At 32.1% G+C, this 22,620-nt stretch overlaps 1 long non-coding RNA gene across 2 annotated transcripts; it reads left to right on the top strand.

Moving 5' to 3' along the window:
- The first annotated feature begins 11,802 nt into the window (after positions 1-11,802).
- LOC140010994 (uncharacterized) lies at positions 11,803-20,953 on the top strand. 2 transcript variants are annotated; one of them, XR_011818194.1, is made up of 3 exons: positions 11,803-12,128; positions 12,898-14,965; positions 20,800-20,953. It is a non-coding gene; the product is annotated as an uncharacterized lncRNA (long non-coding RNA). The 2 variants fall into 2 exon arrangements; XR_011818195.1 differs by lacking the exon at positions 20,800-20,953 and adding an exon at positions 18,605-18,810.
- Positions 20,954-22,620: the final 1,667 nt, after the last annotated feature.

The raw sequence follows: 22,620 nt of genomic DNA, 5'->3' as shown, positions 1-22,620 counted from the left end.
AACCCTAGTATGCACAAAAACCCTAACTTATGCCCTTCCTTTAGAAAAATCATAACTCGAGTAATAAATATAAAAAATTCACACAACTTGGATTGTTAAAAACTAGACTTCAAATACTAATAATCTTTAGAAAACACCTCAAAGAGATTTAGTTCATAAGTTGGTCCAAATTGAGCCATAAGCTACTACAACATTCCTATGTTTACTTGTGCAGGGTAGAATTTTCAGTCAAATTTGCCAATTTCCTAGAATTTATACACATTGAATCAAAATGACCTTGGTTGGATATTTGACAAATGACTTAATCAGAGCTTGGTCTCCTAGAGATTAAGCTTAACCGCTTAGGGTAAAGATCATGGCAACCATAAATGTTTCTTTTTTAGAAGGGCAATCTATTGATAGACCACCTATGTTTAATGGTTCTCATTTTAGCATGTGGAAACAAAGAATGATGATTTTCTTACAATCCGTTTATATTGAATTATGGTATGTGGTAGAAGATGGTCCTTATGAAACTAGAATAGTTGACTCTACCACTAATTTGAGTAGATTAAAGACTAGACAAGAATTGAATGAAAAAGACAAGAGATACCTTTCTTTGAATGCCAAGGCCATGTATATATTGTGCAATGCATTAGATGTAAATGAATCTAGTAGAATTAAAGGTTGTAAATCAGCTAAAGATATTTGGGATAAATTGTGTGAATTTCATGAAGGTAACCAAGATATTAAAGAACAAAAGAAATCTTTGCTTGTTTCTCAATATGAATTTTTCAAAATGCATCCTCTTGAAAATGTTGATAAGATGTATAGTAGATTTTGTGACATTATTCAAGATCTTAAATTGCTTGGAAAAGAATATTCTTTGGGTGAGAAAAATAGAAAGATTTTGAATGCCTTGCCAAAAGAATGGGAAAACAAAATAAATGCTATAGAAGAGGCAAAGGATTTAAATTCTATGTCCATTGAATCTCTTGTGAATTCTCTAACCTCTTATGAATTAAAGCTGAAATTCAAAGTGCAAGAGGAAGAAAATGCAAGAATGTATAAGAGAGGCATAGCTTTTAAAGCATCTCAAGTGGGGGATAACCCATCCTTCATGGGTAATGAAAACATGAAAGTGGACAATGATATAACTCCTCACATCAAAAGTTTCAAGAAGATCTTCAACAAGAGAAGTTCAAGAGGAGATTGCAAAATTACATGGGATGAATGCAATTCAAAAAGAGAAAAAGAAGAGTTGGCCCAAATGGCACTAATGGTCTTTGGAGAAGATGAGGTAAATTCTTATCACTCTTCTAGTGATGAAAATAATGAAGATGATGATGTGCAAATTCTTATGATTAAAATGCATAAAAGTTTGAGAGAATCTTATGCTAAAAATAAAGATTTGAAAACAAAAATAAATGATTTGTTGGAAGAAAACTCCAAACTTTTTCAAGAAAACAAATGTTTGAGAATGGAAAATGATGATTTAAAAAATCAAAAAGGTGTTTTTGATTGCAAAAATAATTGAAAAGGAAGTTGGAAGAGAAAACAAAGTTTTATGAAAAAATGTTGGAGGAACAAAATTTGTTAAAGAAAAGAATTAATGACTTGAACGAGTTTCTCCAAAATGAAAAACAAAATTTTTCTCAAACAAAAGAAAGCAAATCTTTTCAAGACACAAATAAGTTTGCTATGATAAGAAGTAAGAAAATTAGTTGCATTAAATCCACTTATGTGCAAAATACTTCTATCATGTGTCACTTTTGTTGCCAATTTGGACATATGCAAAATGATTGCTATGTAAAGAAAAATATGAGAAAAGGTATGAAATCCATGTGGATTGCTAGATCATGTTGTACTAACTCCCAAAGACCCTATAAAGAAAAAATACCAAATGAAATTTCTCATACTTAGGTACATCATGAAGATTTGATCCAAAAAGTGCTAAATGGTTGAAAGTACATTGGAAAGTTTTGACATTCAATATGGTCTTGATTTGAAAAATAAAGGGGGAGTTTGCTTTTTGATTGATGCCAAAAAGGGGAGTAGGATTTATTGAAATTTCTTTGTATGTTGGCATTTTCTAAGGGAGAGTTTTATTTGAACTTATTTGATCAAAAAAATCTTCATTTTGTTTGTCATCATCAAAAAGGGGGAGATTGTTGACCTTGGTTGATCAGTCCTTGGTTTTGATGATTAACAAACCAAAATGTAGATTTGGACTAATGTTTTTATGTGAGAAATTTGTTAGAACAGGTCATTGATCCAAAAGAGAATCGAAAAGATTTGAATCAAAGAGAAGTTAAGAAATATGAAGGTTCGGACGTAGAGGATCGGACGCTCGATAGAGGATCGGACGTCCGACAGACGACGATACTCTTCGGACGCTTGGATCGGACGCTCATTCATTTCTTCGGCCGTCCGACACAAAAAGAATGAAAGTTGAACATTCTGACTTCTATCGGACGCAGGGTTCGGACGCAGAACAAATGGTTCGGACGTCCGATAGGTGGTTCGGACGTGTGACGACCCCACTTCCCCCTAAGGCGAACCAGAGGGTTGGCGGGTCGCCTGCCTAGCTCTCGCCAGGACTCACGCAAGCAAACCGACCAAATATCCACGTATAACTTAAACCAAAACACAATCCGCCATCCGATCATGCCAACTTTTAAGCGGCTTGAATACTAAAACACATTAACTTCAAAGATAACAGCAACCGGAGTTAGCCAATCGGCGGCTCCTAAACACCTCACGCGTTACATTCAAGAAGTAAGGTCTTACAGTTTCCAAAACATGAAATTTCATACAGCCCGAGTATATATACACATACAAGCCAAATATTATAATCAGGATTTACACATCTCCAGCTTCAATCCCAAAACAAAACTATATCGTTTAATTCAAATACGTTACAAGTCACAAAACGAAGTAGATACATTCTTAAGAAGATATAAGCAGCTCAGATTTCTCAAACCTCAAGACCTGTCAAGGAAAACAAAAAAACGTGGGGTGAGCTAAAGCTCAGTGGTGCCCCAAAATCATGCAATCACTCGAAACAATTAACACGTATTGATTCGACTGAAGTAAATAAATAGGGAAGCAATAATATTCAAGTATACCTTAGACTGGTCGAGGGATTCACCAAACGACATTACGTCCAACACTTATATTTATAGACTGATCGAGGGATTCACCCAACGACTTTACGTCCAGCACTTGATTGTTATAGACTGATCGAGGGATTCACCCAATGACTTTACGTCCAGCACTTGATTGTTATAGACTGATCGAGGGATTCACCCAACGACATTACGTCCAGCACTTATATTTATAGACTGATCGAGGGATTCACCCACCGACTTTACGTCCAGCACTTGATTGTTATAGACTGATCGAGGGATTCACCCACCGACTTTACGTCCAGCACTTGATTGTTATAGACTGATCGAGGGATTCACCCAACGACTTTACGTCCAGCACTTGATTACCAGGACAGGATAAGAGACCCTCCCACCCTTATGGTGTGGTACACTCCCCTGCCTAGTAATTTAGCACTTAGCAAACGCAAGCAAGATATTCACGAAAAACACTTCAAGCAAGTCACCACTCGAAAGGCAAGTGTGATAAAGTTCACACTGCTCACTTCGATGGATCAGCAATCATTTTTGGCAATTATCACACAACGAGTCGATAAAGCACTTTAACCAAATAGTCATAAAACAGGCAGGGACACTCACCAAAAGTGAAGCTCAAAAGTCAAGCCGGGAATCGTAGTCCAAGTCCTCGCTAAATCCTAGAAATCCAAGTTTTAAGAGCTATAAGTTTTACTAAGCAAACTCTTGACTTCAAACATATAAAAGATTATCTTGTATTAAACTAGTTTATTTCCCTGAAACAAATCAATAAATTTCTTAAACATCAAGACTAGTAAGGAATAAAGTGCTTCATGTGGTTTCTTTAAAGATATTCTCTTTCAAGGGTGCAAACTTGAACCAAAGTGGTTCAGACGGGTTTTCCTTGCCGAATAAGTTTTCTATGCCTTTTATTTGCAATTACTTAAATCCAGTATTTTTTTTTTCCAAATTTCCTTTAAAACAACTGGTCAAGAATAGTTTTAAGAAAACTTAAGGTTTAAGAGTTGGATACAAATACTCCCTAAAGGTAATAAAGCTAGTTTAAGCAAAATAAAAGAATTAACTAGTCGGCAAGGTTTTGAAAGTCCCAATATCTAACTTTCTAATAATACTACACTAAACTCGAATTCTATCACTTGATATTAAAGCGGAATATTTCCACAAAATTTGATTTTGAAAGTATTCAAGTTCAAGAATAATCAAAACGGTCTTCACAAATTCAGCTCATTTGCACAATGGATTCCCAAGTCACCAAGATAGAAACATTACAAACCAAATATCAATTTCACTAGGGCTTCGTCAATCATTAGCCCTAGATTTCAACAAATCCAGTATAATTAAAATTCAACAAAGGAAGTCCAAGGTACTAAAGCAATCCTAATCATACCCCATGGACCTTCCAAATACACTTCAACCAACCTCTTGAACAACTTCACCAAAAATTAAATTATTGCAAAACTACTCCAATGGTCAAGAGCTTCATCAATCATTAGCTCTTGACAACCAATACACACTTTCAAATACCAATTCATTCAAAACAAGAACAAAAACTACAACCAACTTGAGATCCAAGTGATTCCAAGAATCTAAAATATCCATTAAACTTTCCACTTTTACTTGCTAGAATCACTATACATATAGATTATAATCTGTCCAAACCAAGCTAAAGTAAATAATACAGAAATCCAGCAAATAAACTCACCAAAAGTCCCAACCAGTTCGGTCATGCTGGAAAATATTTTCCTTCAAGAATTGCTTTAGTTCATGTTCCACAAATCAAACAATTATGAAAATTATACTGTTGTAAAATAGATTTTTAATACTATCACATCCCAGAAGACACTTTTCAGAGATTCAAATCACAAATAGGCCAAATATTCGATCCAAATCAAGAATTCAGTTTCCTGAAGAAACAGGACATTCAAGCAGGACAGCCTACTTTGAGGAGTCACGTACAGCAGTACATATGGAGGAAAAATATGAAATTTCTACAAAACAAAGGTCCATGATTCTAGTTTCAAATGCCACTGACGGAACCTCAATCGGATTTTCCTATACCAAGATATAAGCATTTTACTGAGACTGGTCAGTGAAATCCGAAAATCTGGAAACTCATTTTTCACTTGTGAAAAACTCCTTTTTCTCTTTTAAAACCATAAGACTTTGATTCAGACCATCCATACATTTAAGTATGACATTCATACCAGCATATACCAAAGCAAATAACGCTTAATTCCAGTAAATTATTCCACCAAAAAGTCCCCATAAATCTGTCATCAGCTAGGATAAAATTTTCCAGCAATTCAGTGATCATAAACTAGCTTTTCCCTCTGTTAAACCAGTGCTTTAAATGCTCAAATTCCACATGCAGATGCTTGACCAACTGATTAACATTTCTAGCTCAAAATCAGATTCGAATAACGACTTCAAACATCCCAAAAATCCAAAAATCTGTCCAGCTAGCCACGGATGAACATGCATGTAAGCTGGTTTCATTTTATTTTATTTCTCTTGCTTAGCCGGACTAATAAATTCATGCAAAGCTTAATCATCTAATTTTAATTAGTCAAGCACCTAACTAAGTGAAAATCAACCACTTTCCAGCAAATTTCATGCTAAAATACCCGTGCAATTTCCAAAACATCTTCAACGGCTAAACTGGAAAAATTGTTTCAGCAGTCCATCAACTCCCATTAAAATTTCCAGCCATGCAACCGAAATCCTACCCATAAAGTTCACATGCAGTACCAAATAAAGAGCTGTCTATCAATTTGGATCCAAAACTAAGCTCAGATCATCACAAATTAGCAAGCTGAAGCTGAAATTTCCAGCTCAAGCTCTCGGCAGCTTTAATTCTTTCCAAATCAGTTTTCTTGTAACTTAATTTTGTCATCCAACCGCACAACCCCACATGCATGCTTATAAACAACTTCATCAACCCATAATCAACTAGCTTAAGTCCAGAAATTACCTCAGCTTAAGGCTCAAATCACGCAACTAGTAGCTGCAAAAATCCTCTACTCTCGGCTGTCCAGAATTTCAGTCCGCAACTCTCCTTCTCCTTTGCTCTAGCTTGCGACTAGTATGAAGACAATATGGCTCCCAATCTCTTTCTAGTTTACAGACGAAAGGAAAAGGATGAAAAGCTCACACGGACAGCAGCTGCAATTTTTCCTCTCGGCAGCTCACGCACGCGAGGATGGTTAGTCTGAATTCAGTGGTTGCAGCTGTAGTGGTTGTGACTGAATTGATCACGGCTAGTTGAGGGTGAAAAATGGAATGGCAGCTCCCTCTCTCTCGCTGGTTTCCTCACTTCGATTATTCCAAGGCAGAGGGTGTTGTTGTGGTTGAGGTGAGTTAGTGGAGAAAAGGAATGCACTTCGGCAGAGATGGAAATGTTGTGAAATGTTGGGCTGCTGAAGTGGGTAGTTAAGCCGCGAATGAGAGAGGTGGAACATTTATATATTGAGGTGCTGTGAGTGGAGTTGAGTCGGCAATGTTAATGGAAGGTGCTGGAATGAATAATGAAGCGTGGAAAGGAAATGGAACCGGCAGCAAATTGAAGTGCTTTGTTCTTAAGGTTGGCCGAGGAAGCTTTGGTGGTTGCATGGTGAATTTGAATTGGAGAAGGGCTGTTTTAGTCTTTTAGCATCTTGTTCAATCTTTCACTTAGGTCCCTCATCCTAAACTAATTCCAAAATTTACCCCAAATGTAATTCGAATGCCTACTAATATACTCGTCTCGCAAAAATTAAACTATCGAGATTTTAACGTCCTAAGTATACTTGGTATACTTATATCGATTTTATCTCTAGTTTATCGATTGCATCTTAGTACTAAGGTTCCTATTAACCTTGAACATTATTAACGATTAAAGTTTAGCTAACGGAATTCGAAGAAATTAATTATTAAACAAACGAAATAATTTACCTTCGAAATATTAATTTAATATAATAAAACCAAGGAACTTAATTAGTTTAGCACAAATTATATTATTTATCACATAAAAATTGTTTTTACGCACTTATTTAAAGACAAGTAGAAATAATGCTAGAATTTAGTAAAGAGTCAAAGTGCAAGTGAGATATGCATGAATATATATATATTTATATATATATTATATATATATTTTTTTTTTCGGGGTTCTCACAGGACGCATGGTTCGGACGCAGAGCAAATGGTTCGGACGTCCGACAGGCCAATGGCTAGTTTCGACAGCATTTAATATTTGACCGTTGGAGAGTCTTTTGGAGCCATTTCTCACCTTCTATAAATACCCCAAAACACAAGAAGACATAGAATTTTGCCAACACTAAATACAAGCTTACAAGTGAGATCTTTGAGTAGAAATATTCTTTGTTGGTTGTATAAGGGGTTGGGAAAGTTGGGTTGTGAGGTTGCTCAAGTGAAGGTTACTCTCTAGGAGGAGTAAAACCTTGGTGAAGGTGAACCTATCACTTGGAGTGGTAAAAGCTTGATAAAGGTTGCCTCACTTGTATAAAGTAGTTCTTAATTGAGTGGGTAAGCTTTCAATTGTAACTAGTTGAGGGTTTACTTGGAGAGTAGTAAAATTCCTTTGCTCAACCAAAGTATGTTTGGGGTGAGGAAGGAGTGAGCCTTCACTTGTACAAGTTGGTTAGCACTACCATCAATTGAAGAAGCTATTTGGTGGATTCAACTCCAAGTTTGGAAGAAGCTTGGGAGTTTGATTGGTTTGAATTTCTTTTACTTTATTGTTACTCTATTTTTGTGCTTTAAAATTGCTTATATTCTTTGTAATTATATTTACTTGACTACTTGTCTGGTTGAGTATTTTGGTTGTATTTGGTTGCATCGGGGCTTACAATAATGGTGGCTGACTTAAGGGTTAATTAAGAGCTAATTAGCTCAACTAAAACAAGGAGATTAAGGTAATAAAGTGGTGGTCAAGTGGTGTATTCAATCGGTAGAGAACGGTACTCGTTGGTTCAAACCGATTTTCCTTAAATCGAGTGTACTAGGGTTTTATTTTATGATTCACTAACTTATTATTCTCACTTCTAATCACACACTTTCTCTTATCTAAAACTCACTCTCAACTGTCAAATTTAGTACACACTCCGTACCAAGTAATCACACTACCAAAAGACGTAAAAAATCCCAATTAACCTTAACGATGAAAATAAAGGGAAAACCCTTGGTTCTATGATTAATTGTAACTATTGAGAAAGTGAATGAGGAGTCAAGCTATTGTAAAATAATGGATTCCAAATAAAAGAGAATTTTTAAGAAAATATGAGGGATTTTACAAGTTCTCACAATCACACTACCAAAATGCACACAAAAACACACACCAAAACCCTAGTATGCACAAAAACCATAACTTATGTCCTTTCTTTAGAAAAATCATAATTTGAGTTATAAATATAAAAAATTCACACAACTTGGCTTGTTAAAAACTAGAATTCAAATACTAATAATTTTTAGAAGACACCTCAAAGAGATTTAGTTCATAAGTTGGTCCAAATTGAGCCATAAGCTACTACAACATTCCTATGTTTACTTGTGCAGGGTAGAACTTTCAGTCAAATTTGCCAATTTTCTAGAATTTATACACATTGAATCAAACTCTAAATTTTACACCGTAGGAAGCCCTCTGAGTCTAGTTTCAAACGCAACAAATGGAATTCAATTCCGACTTTCCTATACAAAATTATAGCCAATTTCCCAAAGCTGTGCAGAGCCTCCTGCGAAAATTTCTAGATTTTCTAACAACTTGAGATTATGAAACTTTTCTTAACAAAATTCACTCCCTTGGCTCAAATTCAACCATTAAAGCAACCAAGAATCAAAGGTAAGTGAGTTCACATAAGGATTATAAAGACAAGTAAAATTTCGGGGTCTCACAATTGTGGTGATATTGGATATTCAAAAAGAACAAAAATATCAAAAGGAAGTCCTATGTTAAAATTTGAAAGACAATTACATTTAAAACAACTACAATTAAAAATCATATCTACTACCCTAGAAGACATAAAAGAAAGTTATGATTGAATTATACTGAAAATCCTCTAAAGTTTTGGGATAAAAATCAAGATTATGTTGAAATAAAACTCAAAGATGAAAATAAAATAATTAGTATAAAACCCATAAGGTATAATCCTATTGATCAAAATGAATTCAAAAAACAAATTAAAGAATTATTAGAAATACTTTTAATAAGAGAAAGTAATTCTCCTCATTCTTCACCTGCATTTATGGTAAGAAACCATGGTGAAATAGTAAAAAATAAACCTAGAATGGTTGTTAATTATAAACAATTAAATAATGAAATCATATTTGATGGATACTTTTTACCACGTAAAGAGACTCTCATAAATATGAGTAAAAGAAAGAATATATATATTCTAAATTCGATTGTAAAAGTGGTTTTTGGTAAATAAAAATGTATCTTGATAATATTAAATACACAGCATTCAATACTCCTCAAGGACAATATGAATGATTAGTTATGCTATTTGGATTATAAAATGTCTCTTAAATATATCAAAGAAAAATGGATAAAACCTTCAAAGATTATGCTTTGTTATATGTATATGTTGATGATATCTTAATAGCACAGCTTCAATAGGAGAATATTTAGAGCATTTAAATATATTCTCTGATTTATGTCTAAAATATGGAATTCGATTATCAGAAAAGAAAACAAAAATAGGATTACAAGAAATTAAAATTTTAGGTCTACAAATAAATGGTGAGGGAATAAAAATGTAACCACATATTTTAGAAAAAATACATGCATTTCCTAATAAACTAGAAGATAGAAAACAATTGCAAAGATTTTTGGGAAGATTAAATTATGCATCAGATTTTATCTGCTACCTAGCAGAAAAAAGAAAAAAACTACAAAAATTGCTAAAGAAAAATAATAAATATAAATTCTCTGAAAATCATACAACTCTAGTAAAGAAAATGAAAGAGCAATGTAAAAAATTTACCATTTTTAACTTTACTATCTGATGAAGATAATCTTATATTAGAAACCGATACTTTTGAGGAAGTTTGGAATGCAGTTTTAAAACTAGAAAATAATTTATTATGTAGATATGCATCTGGAATGTTCTCAGATACAGAAAAAAGATATCACGTAAATGAAAAAGAATTACTTGCAGTAACAAGAGGATGTCTTAAATTTTACTACTTTTTATTACCTAAGAAATTTAAGTTACGAATGGATAATTCTCAAATAAGAGCATTTATTAAAAATAATATTAAACCTCTGCCTCAAAATAAAAGATTAATTAGATGGCAAATAACATTATTTGAGTTCATGATTGAAATTAAACTAATAAAATCTAATGAGAATTGTCTTGCAGATTTTCTCACTAAAGATAGAAGGCCAAATGAATAAGCAAACTATCCTCTTGGATAAAGTTTTGAAATTATTTGAGCAAATTTCTCAATTGTAGATGTTATTCAATGATGTAATGGATATTATGAATTATCAAGATATAAATAAAGAAGTTTATGAACTTCTTATCAAGCATGCCGAAAAAAGTCAAAATACAGTCAGCCTTTACGATAAGGTTGAAAAATTATTATATGACCTATTCAAAAAGGATGAAATAGAAATCTTCCCCCTTCACTGGAACAAGAAGATTGTCAACATATTGAGAGATCTGAAATAAATTCTCTCAATAATGGGATATCTTTGAGATCAGATTTTAGCCAAAAACAAAGATTTCAAAGGATACCCCTGATGGATAATATAATTAATGAGCACCCGCTCGTCTCTGAATACAATTCTCTCGTGAGAGAATTATATGCCTTAAAACATATTATATGAATTTCACAGGGATCTATCCTCGAATAAATTATGTGCAGGGATGTGATAGCAATTTTATTCAAAAATGGTACAATTTTAAAGTAATCAATGCTATCTCCTACTTTTCTTGAAATTTTCAATCTCTCTAGTGGATTCAAGAAGGAGTTAGACATATTTATCAAAATAATCCTACATATGGTCCCAAAGACATTTTAATACTCAAGATTATTTCAGCCGGACCAAATTTTGAAGAATCAAATTGATATGATGCTTTGCATCATATCAAAATTATGAAATTTGATGAGTTGGAAATAAAGGTCTACCCTCAACGAAAGGAATATGAATATTTTTCTGAAGATAAAATACATTATCGAAGAATTCTTAGGATAATAATTGTTTTACAAAATCTTGAAAATATATCGAAACAAGGATTTCTTACATGCGGAGGAAATAAAGCATTTTCTTCAATTATGACTACATATACAGGAAAGACCCCTAAAGCATCAATGCATTATTTGAATTAGAAAATACACTTACTAGAAAGCAGTCGAATAAAATGCAGCAACAAAACTATCAAAACTTTGTACAGGATGAGAAAGTACAAAAATGACACATGTCCAACTTGTATCAAAAAAGAAGATAAGGACAAAGTATCAAGTAGTCAAAGTATAAAATAAAATGTAAGCACTTATGCCACTCTCGAAATCCAAAATATTTTGCTCAAGTCCACGGGATTGAAACCAGTTGAAGTCCGTCCACGGGATTGAAGCCAGTTGAAGTCCGTGGAAATATCAATTCAAATCCACCATTGAAATCCGTCAAACACCTATATAAATAGGTAGACGGCATATGAAGAAGGCAATTGAGGAATCAAGAGTTCAACTTTGGCAACTCAACCTTATTGATTGTCTTGAAAATTTTCTCGCATATTTAGTAAATAGAGAGAGAGAGAGAGAGAGTAGTGTGCTAAACCTATATCTTGTAGTAAAATTTTCTTCATTAATAAAACAAGCAAGTTTCTTCACAACTTTTCATATTTACATTTGAGTACACTTAGAGATAGGAAACGAAACTAAGTTGTGTTACAAGATTATGAAGCGGTCATTAAAGGAAGTCACTCTGGTGGTTGGAGGCTACAACGCCCAAGTAAGAAATTCTCGGGGAGGTAGCTGAAGTTTTGTCGATCAAAAATCAGATCTAAGGTATGGAAGCGTGTTGGACCCCTTTCTTTTTTTAATAAGAAATTGTTAGTCTTGATATGGTTTGCACTCTATTATCTTGAATAATTTTAAAGAAGATATTTCAAACCTGCTTAGTACCTTATCAATAAATATTACACATCCTGAATACACTTTAGAAATAAAAATATTTTTTACATCAAGAATGATAAATATGAATATCTTGCTAGCCAATCCAAGTTTAAATTTTGACTTAAATTTGGGCACCGAAATGGTAACAGAGCCCATAAATGATCCCACAATTTCTAGAAATAATCTACATATTCCCTTAAATAATAACGATGATTATATTTTTGACAAAAAATTTGATGCAAACCCAGTACCTATTAGATATTTTAATAATGGAATTGAATTTGATGATTCTGATTGGCACTATCCATCTTCTTAAAATGGAAGGCTGTCAAATTTGTGATTCTATGATATTTTTTATTAGAGAACATGCATATTAGCTACACCAACTAGATGAAAGGATTTCATATTTTCGAGAAAGATTGTTCCATGTTGTACTAAATAATTGTCATCCATTGTACTAAATAATTGTCATTCGATTACTTGTAAAGATAGATACAAGGCATTAAGAGATGCAGAACATGAACAATATTTAATAACTAATAAATATGCAAAACTAAATAAAGACTTTACTGATTATTATAGATGTTGATCTTGGTCCCTAGCTTTTGACATTTACAAAACAATTGGATGATACTAATATCTTTTCAAGAAATACTTTCAGCTATGAAGAAAATCTGATTCAAAGATCAAGAGCATTTGAAAGAAATAAAGGAAGTTGAAAGCTGTTGAACGCTCATGAAGACGACATTGGACGTTCGATAAACAATGCAACTCTTTGGATGCAGGAAGAACTCCATCACCGGACGTCTGAAAGAATTAAGATATTCCCTCTAGCTCACTGTCTGGTTTCGGACGGAAGTACCGGATGTTCGATAGGATACTTCAAACTCGACGAAAGCTGTCGGACGCTCACAAAGACAATACCGGACGTCCGATAGAATTGAGATAATCCTTCAAACTCTTTGTTTATTATCATACGCAAGCATCGGACGTCCGATAGAATCCTTCAAACTCTTTGTCTGCTATCGGATGGTAGTACCGGACGTTCAACACTCTTAACCAGTGTTTTGAAAACCGGACCGGACCGGCCGGTTCGACCGATTGAACCATGAACCGGCCATGATATCGGTCCGGATGTATACCAAAGCCGGAGACTTCAATTAAACCGTTCAAAATCGGGAAAAACCGTTAAACCACTAAAAACCGATTGAACCGCTGAACCCCGGTTTTTGATTTTCTTCACAGTGTCTTTTTTTTTTTTTTTTGAAAGCTTTGGAAAAGTGGAGATATTTTTTGTTGCTGGTCAGGTTCGATCTTGGGACTTCATGTGAGGAGGCAAAAGGTTTCACCATTACACCAAGCATCCCTTTTTGCGTTTCAAGTGCATAAAATTTTATTTGTATATTTTTAATACTAATTAACTTCCATGCCCTACGCCTCAAACATTCACCCTAAGCTTAAGACATAAAAGTAACTTTTCAGCCGCCAGACTTCACCCTATGCGGCTACGCCTCATCTCTTTGCAGCACCATCTTCAGTCTTTATGCTCTCAATTTCATTTTTTTTCTCATCTAATCACAGGTATTCATGGTCTATAAATTTATTTCCTTTACAAATTCTTATTCTCTTTCCATTCCTCTTTCTAATATGGACTCTTCTCTCTTCTTTTTTCTACTTGCAACCCTTTCTAAATCTGCATCTATTTAGTTCAATCTCTTGAAGTTTTTCCATATCTTTAGTTCAATCATTTGAAGTTTTCTTTTCTTTATATTCTGTATGTGACGATTTTTCTTTTTCTTTTTTTTGAAATTTTCGCTTCTTTTTTCTTGGTATATTGTGTTGTTCTATTTTTTGTTGGTTTGAAATTTCTTTTTTTCAATTGCGATTTTTTAGGTTTTTCTTTTCTTTTTTTGTATGATTGAAAGAAACTACATTCATCAAGTTTTAGAAAATTTATGTCTTTGACTTTTCAAGTTATGAAAAAATTTGTTCTTGGGTATATAGTTTTTAAATTTTTTAATTTTTGGAAAAGGAATACTTCAAGTTAATATGTTGAAAATCTTTGGATGAGTTCTCTCTCTTTTTTAAGATTTGAAACTTATCTCTTTGTGATAAAGATGAAACTGATGTTTGAAGGGATGAAAAGTTTGAATCTGGGCTTATTTAGCGTAGGAGTATCACCAGGCAAGAGAGATAATGAATTTTATTTTTTTTATTTTTAAAAGCAATGAACCGGTGACTCGGCCGGTTGAACCGGTAAAATCGGAAACCGGTGGCTTAATCGGGTCGATCACCTGTTCGAGTTTCAAAACATTGCTCTTAACGGCTAGTTGACTCTTCAGCTACTTTCTATTCATTGGAAACATTAATGAAACACTTTCTTGATCTCATATAAATAGAGTATTGTCAGAAATTTCAAATAACTTTTGCACACTGAAGATACAAAAGATATAGAGTAGTTTTAGTGAGAAAACACTCTCCAAGAAAGATTTGTAGTTTTGGTGGTGTGAAGTTCATTGTTAGTTTTTCATTTGTGAGTGAATACTTCAATAATGTAACTCTATGAGGGTTGTCCTGAGGGATAGTAAAAGTTCCTAGTTTGACCAAGTGGAGATTGGGCAAGGAGGAAGTGAGCCTTCCTTTGTACACAAGATTGGTTGCATTTCATCAATTTGAAGAAGTTTGTTTGAATTGATCTACAAGTTCAAGAGGAGTTTGGTAGTCAATTGGTTTGCAATTCTTCCCTTCTTATTTATTTATTGTTATCTTGTGATCTTTAAATTGCTTATATCTTCTACTTCTCTCAAGTGATATTGTTCATCCATTGATTGATTCATTGTGTGATCACTTAAAAAAAAGGGTAAATTTCATATTGAGTCAAAAAGTGCCCATAACTTGATTAGCTTTATAATCAACCTAATTCACCCCTCTCTTAGGTTGTCTTCGATCCTTATAATAGAGAAGCTCATTAAAATCCACCATGAATTCTTATGAAAGAATAACACAAATTTATTAGTAAAGATCTAGCAGCTAAAGTTAAAATAAATAAGGTAAGACAACTTATTGTTAAATATTCCTCTGAAGAAATAGTATTAGAAGCATTAAATATATTATTAGAAATAGAAAAGAAAAATTTGGAAAAAGTTGTACGAGTAAGAAATATACATTTAGTAAGAACTCATACATAAATTTGGACAATTACAAAATAATAGAACCTGAAAATTTAAAAATAGAGAAAGACTTATTTGAAATACAAGAACAATATTATATATATAAAGACCTGAAGAAAAAAATTCAAATAATTAAAGAAAAACTAGAAAAAATAAATTTAGAAGAAAAAACTACCGAATAAAGAAATAAAACCACTATGGAATACCTAACAGAACATATTGCTAAAATAAAATGAGTGAGTCTGAAAATAACTTTACTTGTCTCTTAGATTCTAAAATAGAAAATATAAGTAACAAACTTAATAATTTGAAAATAAATATAAAATCGGATATGAAACCAGAAATAAACCCAAATATAAATGATATACCTTCATCTAGTGGACCTACCTCCTCATATGTTAGGCGTCAATTGGTTCAGGAAACTCTTTTATTTCATCATTAATGAATATAGCAAAGCAAAAAGGCTATTTAGACAATGAAAGTTATACAATTTTAGATAGGACCACACTTGGAACTATATTTTCTTTTGGAACATTTTTAAATTTAGACTGTGTCTAAATTTGGAACATTTTTAATATATCTTCATCCAGTAGACCTGTCTCCTTATATGCTATGCTTAAACCTGGTGCAGGAAACTTTTTCATTTTTCATTAATGAATATAGCTATACAAAAAGGCTATTTAGATAATGGAGGTTATACACTTTTAGATAGGACCATACCTGAAACTATATTTTCTTTTGAAATATTTTTAAATTTAGACTGTGTAAAAAATATAGAAGAAGTGATAGATAAATGAAAAAATATAGAAGAAGTGATAGATAAATGAAAAATTGGATTAAAATTAGCTGTTTCTATAAATAAATTATCATATCAAAAGTCAAAAGGGTTTTTTGAAAGATCTCTAGTAAATAGCATCTCTCGATATTGGAAGACATTATCAGAAGAGACTAAAACAATAATATATGAAGAAGAACAAGATACAAATGATATGACAACTAGAGCACTTGAATTAATTCGTTTTGAATTTGTTGGTGAAGGAAGTTATTTTTATAAGGCATATAATTCTCTCATGTGAGAATTGGATTCAGAAACAAGCAGGTGCTCATTAATTATATTATCCATCATGGGTATCCTTTGAAGTGTCTGTTTCCAGCTAAAATCCGGTTTCAAAGACATCTCATCAAAAAATTACTTTATTTGAATTTTTGTTAATATTTTTCTATCTATAAGTGCTTCTTGGCTATATTCACCTAATTTTTCTGAATGAATATCTAACATTTTAGAAGAATTCTTTTTCTCTTCTTCTATTTCACTCATCTTCACTGCATATTTCGTATTCTGTATCTGTAAAGATAAATATACTTTCATTGGAAGAAATTTCTTTTATTTCTGCAAATCTATTTATTTTTATTAATTCATTATTGTTAATCAAGTCTTCAATATCATCATCCACTTCAAATCTCTTTTTATTAAATTTTTTAGGACATTGATTTGTAAGTGTCCTTTTCTTTTACAAAAATAATATTGACAATCTGTTATATTTCTTTTTCTTTTATTTTTCCTATATATCTTTTCTTTTTTGAAAAATTTTCTCTACATTTGTGGTATTTAGCCTTTTTTCTTTTCATATATTTTCTTTTAAAATACTTTCATTTTTTATATCTATTTTTCATCTTATGTTAATAATATGGACTAGCATATCCTATTTGGGTAGGCATATTAATATTATTACAATATAGTCTCAATTGATATTTTATATTACGTGTCTTTATAAAGAATATGAATTCTTCACACCATTTATTTAATTTATCTAATGTATGGAATATTTTTTTCCTAGAGTATCTTTAGTTCTAGGATTATATTTTTCTCTTAATTTCTTACCCAATGGGTCAGAAATTTTTGAGAAAAATATTTCTAAATATGTTTCTCTTTTCTTCAATTTGTTCTATAATAATAATCTTGAAAAACACAGATATACTTATCTATTTCACACATATCACATAGTGTTAATTTAAGTAATGCATTAGCATATTTTTTAACTGAATTAGCATCTTTAAAATAACTTCCTTCACCAACAAATTCAAAACGAATAATTCAAGTGTTTTAGTTATTATACCATTTGTATCTTGTTCTTCTCCATCTATTATTGTTTTAATCTCTTCTGATAATGTCTTCCAATATCGAGAGACGCTATTTGCTAGATATCTTTCTAAAAATTCTTTTGACTCTTCATATGATAATTTATTTATAAAAGCAGCTAATCTTGATCTAAATTTTCATTTATCTATCGCTTCTTCTGTATTTTTTACACAGTCTAAATCTAAAAATGTTTCAAAAGGAAATATAGTTTCAGGTGTGATCCTATCTAAAAGTGTATGGTCTTCATTGTCTAACTAGCCTTTTTGCTTTGCTATAGTCATTAATGATGAAATGAAAGAGTTTCCTAAATCAGGTTTACGCCTAGCATATGAGGAGGCGGGTTTACTGGATGAAGGTATATCATTTATATTTGGGCATATTTCTAGTTTCGTATCCGATTTTATATTTATCATCAGATTATTAAGTTTGTTACTTATATTTGCTATTTCAGAATCTGAGAGACAAGTAAAGTTATCTTTAGACTCACTCATTTTATTTTAGCAACATGTTCCGATAGGTATTCTATAGTGGTTTTATTTCTTTATTGGGTAGTTTTTTCTTCTGAATTTATTTTTTTTCTAGTTTTTCTTTAATTATTTGAATTTCTTTCTTCAGATCTTGATGTATGTATAACATTGTTCTTTGTATTTCAAATAAGTCTTTCTCTATTTTTAAATTTCTAGGTTCTATTATTTTGTAATTGTCTTAATTCGTGTATGAGTTCTTACTAAATGTAAATTTCTTTCTCGTACAACTTTTTTCAAAATTTTCTTTTCTATTTCTAATAATATAGTTAATACTTCTAATACTATTTCTTCAAAGGAATATTTAACAATAAGTTGTTTTACTTTATTTATTTTAGATTTGGCTGTTAGACCTTTACTAATAAATTTTTGACATTCTTGGCAATATGCTATTCTTTCGTAAGAATTCATGGTGGATTTAAATGAGTTTCTCTCTAATGATCAGTAACGTCTTTATTTAGTTTTGCATATTTATTAGTTATTAAATATTTTTCATGTTCAATTTCTCTTAAGATCTTGTATCTATTATGGCAGGTAACTGGATTACAATTATACAAAGTGACATGAACCCACCTTTCTTGATAATATGTAATTCTTTCATTTAATTGTTGTAACTGATATGCATATTCTTTAATAAAAAATAATATTGAATCACATATTTGACATTCTTCCATTTTAACGAGATGGATAGTGCCAATCAGAATCATCAAATTCTATTCCATTATTCAAAATATCTAATAGGTACTGAGTTTGCTTCAAATTCTTCATCAGAAATATAATCATTGTTATTACTTAAGGGAATATGTAGATTATTTCTGAGAATTGTGGGATCATTTATAGGCTCTGATACCATTTTGGTGCCCAAATTTAAGTCAAAATTTAAACTTGAGTTGGCTAGCAAGATATTCATATTTATTATTCTAGATGTAAAAAATATTTTTATTTCTAAAGTGTATTTAGGATGTGTAATATTTATTGATAAGGTACTAAATAGGTTTGAATATCTTCCATAAAAATTTTCAAGAGAATAGAGTGCAAACTATATCATGACTAACAATTTCTTATTAACAAAAGAAAGGGGTCCAATACGCTTCCATACCTTAGATCTGATTTTTGACCGATAAAATTCCTGCTACCTCCCAAAGTATTTCTTACTTGGGTATTGCAGCCTCCAACCACCAGGGTGACTTCCTTTAAAAGCCCCTTCAAAGTCTTGCAGTGCAACTTAGTTTCGTTTCCTACCTCTAAGTGTACTTAGATGTAAATATGAAAAGTTGTGATGAAACTTGCTTCTTTTATTAGTGAAGAAAGTTTTAGTATAAGATATAGGCTTAGCACACTACACACACACACACACACACTCTCTCTCTCTCTCTCTATCTCTTTATTTACTGAACATGAGAGAAAATTTTCAAGACTGTTGATTTCTCGATTGCCTTCTTCATATGTCGTCTACCTATTTATATAGGTGTTTGGCGGACTTCAATGTTGAATTTGAATTGATATTTCCATGGATTTCAACTGGCTTCAATCCCGCGGATGGACTTTAACTGGTTTCAATCCCACGAACTTGAACAAAAAGTTTGTCCTAACAAATGAAGCTATGAGAAAGTAATAACAAAAACTGCAAAAAGACTAGTAAAAGGATAATCTTATGATCTCGTTCCCTTTGGTATAGAATCCTTCGGGATCCATGGAGGATAACTATATTTCTAAACTGATTATAATAAAGATAGTGAGGATGTTATAAGAATAGATCTAATCTTTTGAGAAAGATTAACAATGCATGACGACTATATTTCCAAACAAATTTATAATATCAGTAGTATGAATCTATGAAGTTAGATCTGATCCTTTGAACACTTCACCGTCCTGGATCTCGGACCACAAGAATCTCAACATCCCTGTAGGACTTACTGCTAAATCCCATGGCCTTATTGTCTGGACCGGAGGTTGGCAATTACAGGCTCCATATCCATATGACAGATCTAAGTTCATAGATCGATACTATCAATATTATAACAAGTTTGATTACATTAGATAGTAATCATGAAGTTAAACAATCTTATCAGACAGATCTAAACTTGTAGATCTACACTAGCAACATCATAATAAGTAGAGAAATATAGCCATCACCCTACTTCCCCCTTAAACGTCTGGTATCAAAGCCAGAGGGTGAGGTTGTCTATGTGCATAATATGGATAATCAATTTGTGTTAGTTAAGTATGTGTTTGTTTCTCATCTTAATAGAGTTGTTTGTTGCGTAATATTGGTCATACTAGAGTCAATTTGAGTCAATTTGAGTCATTTTGTAAGTTGTGTTTGTCTTAATGGTATAAGTCTAGTTTCGAGTCCTTATGTGTTGTTCATTTCCATTAAGTCATGCCATCTTTGTGTTTGTGTTTATGATATATTTGAAGTTTGTGGGTTGATAAATATAGTGTTTAAAGTAATTTATTTGCATGAAATTCTTTGTCCTACCTTATATGTTATGCATGCAAGTTGTGTGACACATCGACTTTATCGAGTCGCTTTAGAAAGTTTACTTGTTCGGATGCTTGCATGTTATTTTGAAGCTTCTATTCATTCAAATGAGTTGTTAGGCCGTATCATGGGTCTTAGAATGATACATGGCATTCTATCATTTCCTCTTGTTATAAACTTGGTAAGTTTAATAATTACAAGTGCTTTATCATCATTCATCCCTCGTTTTTTGTGTTTGATCCAGGTATCGATTCGAGGATGAAGCTTTTCTATGTCGGAAGGAATGATGGAGACTCTAGTAGCCTTGGGGTTACATGTTTGTGGCGAATGGAACATGAGCAGGAACATATGAATTGGATCATGTTCGTGACCAAATTGAGTAGTTCAGGTTCCATCAAATCATTAATTTTTTAGGTTTTTGCTTAACTACTTAATTGTAGTTTATTAGGAATAAATGGCTAGATATATTAGCTATTTGTGCTACTAGATTAGTAGTTTAATTGCAATAAGCGATGTAATCCATGTCCGACTCGGATTTCAACTAGTTTTAGGATTTTGGTTATAAATAGCCTTACTTTTATTTTGTAAACATTAGACAAGAAATTTTGCCAACAAATTTTAGAGTAATTCTCTTGGTTCTTTGAGCAATCCTTTAAAGTGTGACTTGGGTGTTCAAATCGACTTATCAAACAAGAACCGCACTTGTTTGTGGCACCTTCTAGAATTCAACGAAATTCTATCTATCGCGCCCCATTTTTGAAAATAAAAAAATGAAAGTGGCTTTAGAAAAATGAGATTTTGATTTTAGAAAATAAAGAAAAAGAGCCTATAAAGTGCGAGTGTGCGACGGTTTGGACCCAAAATTTACTCTAAAAGGGTTTTTAGAAAAAAGTAGAGTCGCCACTTGGTATTGAGTTTAGGTGTACCAAACCACTCAAAATATATTTTAAATGAAAAAATAAATAAAACACTTTATAGACGATTCCAGGTCTTTGAAAACAAGATAAAAGAGTTTGGGAGCCACATTTGAAGAAAAGGAAAACAAAGATTTGATCTAAGGTGCCTTTTAACCTAACCTAGACTAGTTGCGAAATTTAATCAAAAAATTTTCTAATCTAACCTATAAAATTTATCACATTTTGAATGCTTTTATATGGTTGCAAACCTAGATCTAAAGGATATCGGGAGGGTCGAAATGTTTTTCAAAATTTAATTGGTACCAATCACATTAATTGCAATGTCCAATGTAGACACCAAATTTTGGTGTAATTTCATTTGCTGTTTATTTTTAATTTTTTCATTTTAGTTTTAGTCGATTTTTAGTTTTAGTTTCTAGTTTTATTTTTATTTTTAAGTTGTTAGCATAGAATCTCTTGGAAAATGAATGAAAATGAGAAAGTGAAAAGAAAAGAGGAGAGAAAAGAGGAAAAAAAAAAAGAAGAAAATTGCCCACAAAATATGTTTTATGTCTTCTAAATTCAATCTTTTGGCATTTTGTTTATTTTTGTTAAGTTATTTGTTAAAAAAAAAAAAAAAAAGAGGGAAAAAAAAGAAAAAAAATGATGAGAAATGATGAAAAATGAAAGAAAAGATCGAAAATGGTAATTTTGTTATTTTTAGTTTGTTTATTTCGATGTGTTTGTAATTAAAATTGTTGTTTTTATTATTATTTAGTTTTACTATTATTTTTGTTAAATAATTAAGGTGAAAAAAAAAAAAAAAAAAAAAACAAACAAAATAAAAAAAAAAAACAATTCCAATTCCTATCGGTTCCACTTCCCATGTGTCATTCCAGCCTTTTCCATTTGATATTGCCGACCAACTCCACTCACAGCCTCACCTTATATACATTACACTACCCACACACTTCAAAAAAAAACCTCCTTCAACCGTGCACCATTTCCTCTCCACATCACCACACCTTAAACTCACAACACGATACCATTTCACTTCATCTCCTGCCTTGGTATCATCGAAGAGAGGAAATCAGAGAGAGAGTTACAGGCGGCATTTCTGGATAGCCGAGAGGAAGAAAAGATTGCAGCTGCTAGTCGTGGGTTTTAGG

The sequence above is a fragment of the Coffea arabica genome, chromosome 7e, assembly GCF_036785885.1.
Source record: "Coffea arabica cultivar ET-39 chromosome 7e, Coffea Arabica ET-39 HiFi, whole genome shotgun sequence".
Lineage (NCBI taxonomy): Eukaryota > Viridiplantae > Streptophyta > Magnoliopsida > Gentianales > Rubiaceae > Coffea > Coffea arabica.
Note: the sequence above shows the minus strand (reverse complement) of the source record. Positions and strands in the feature narration are given on the sequence as shown.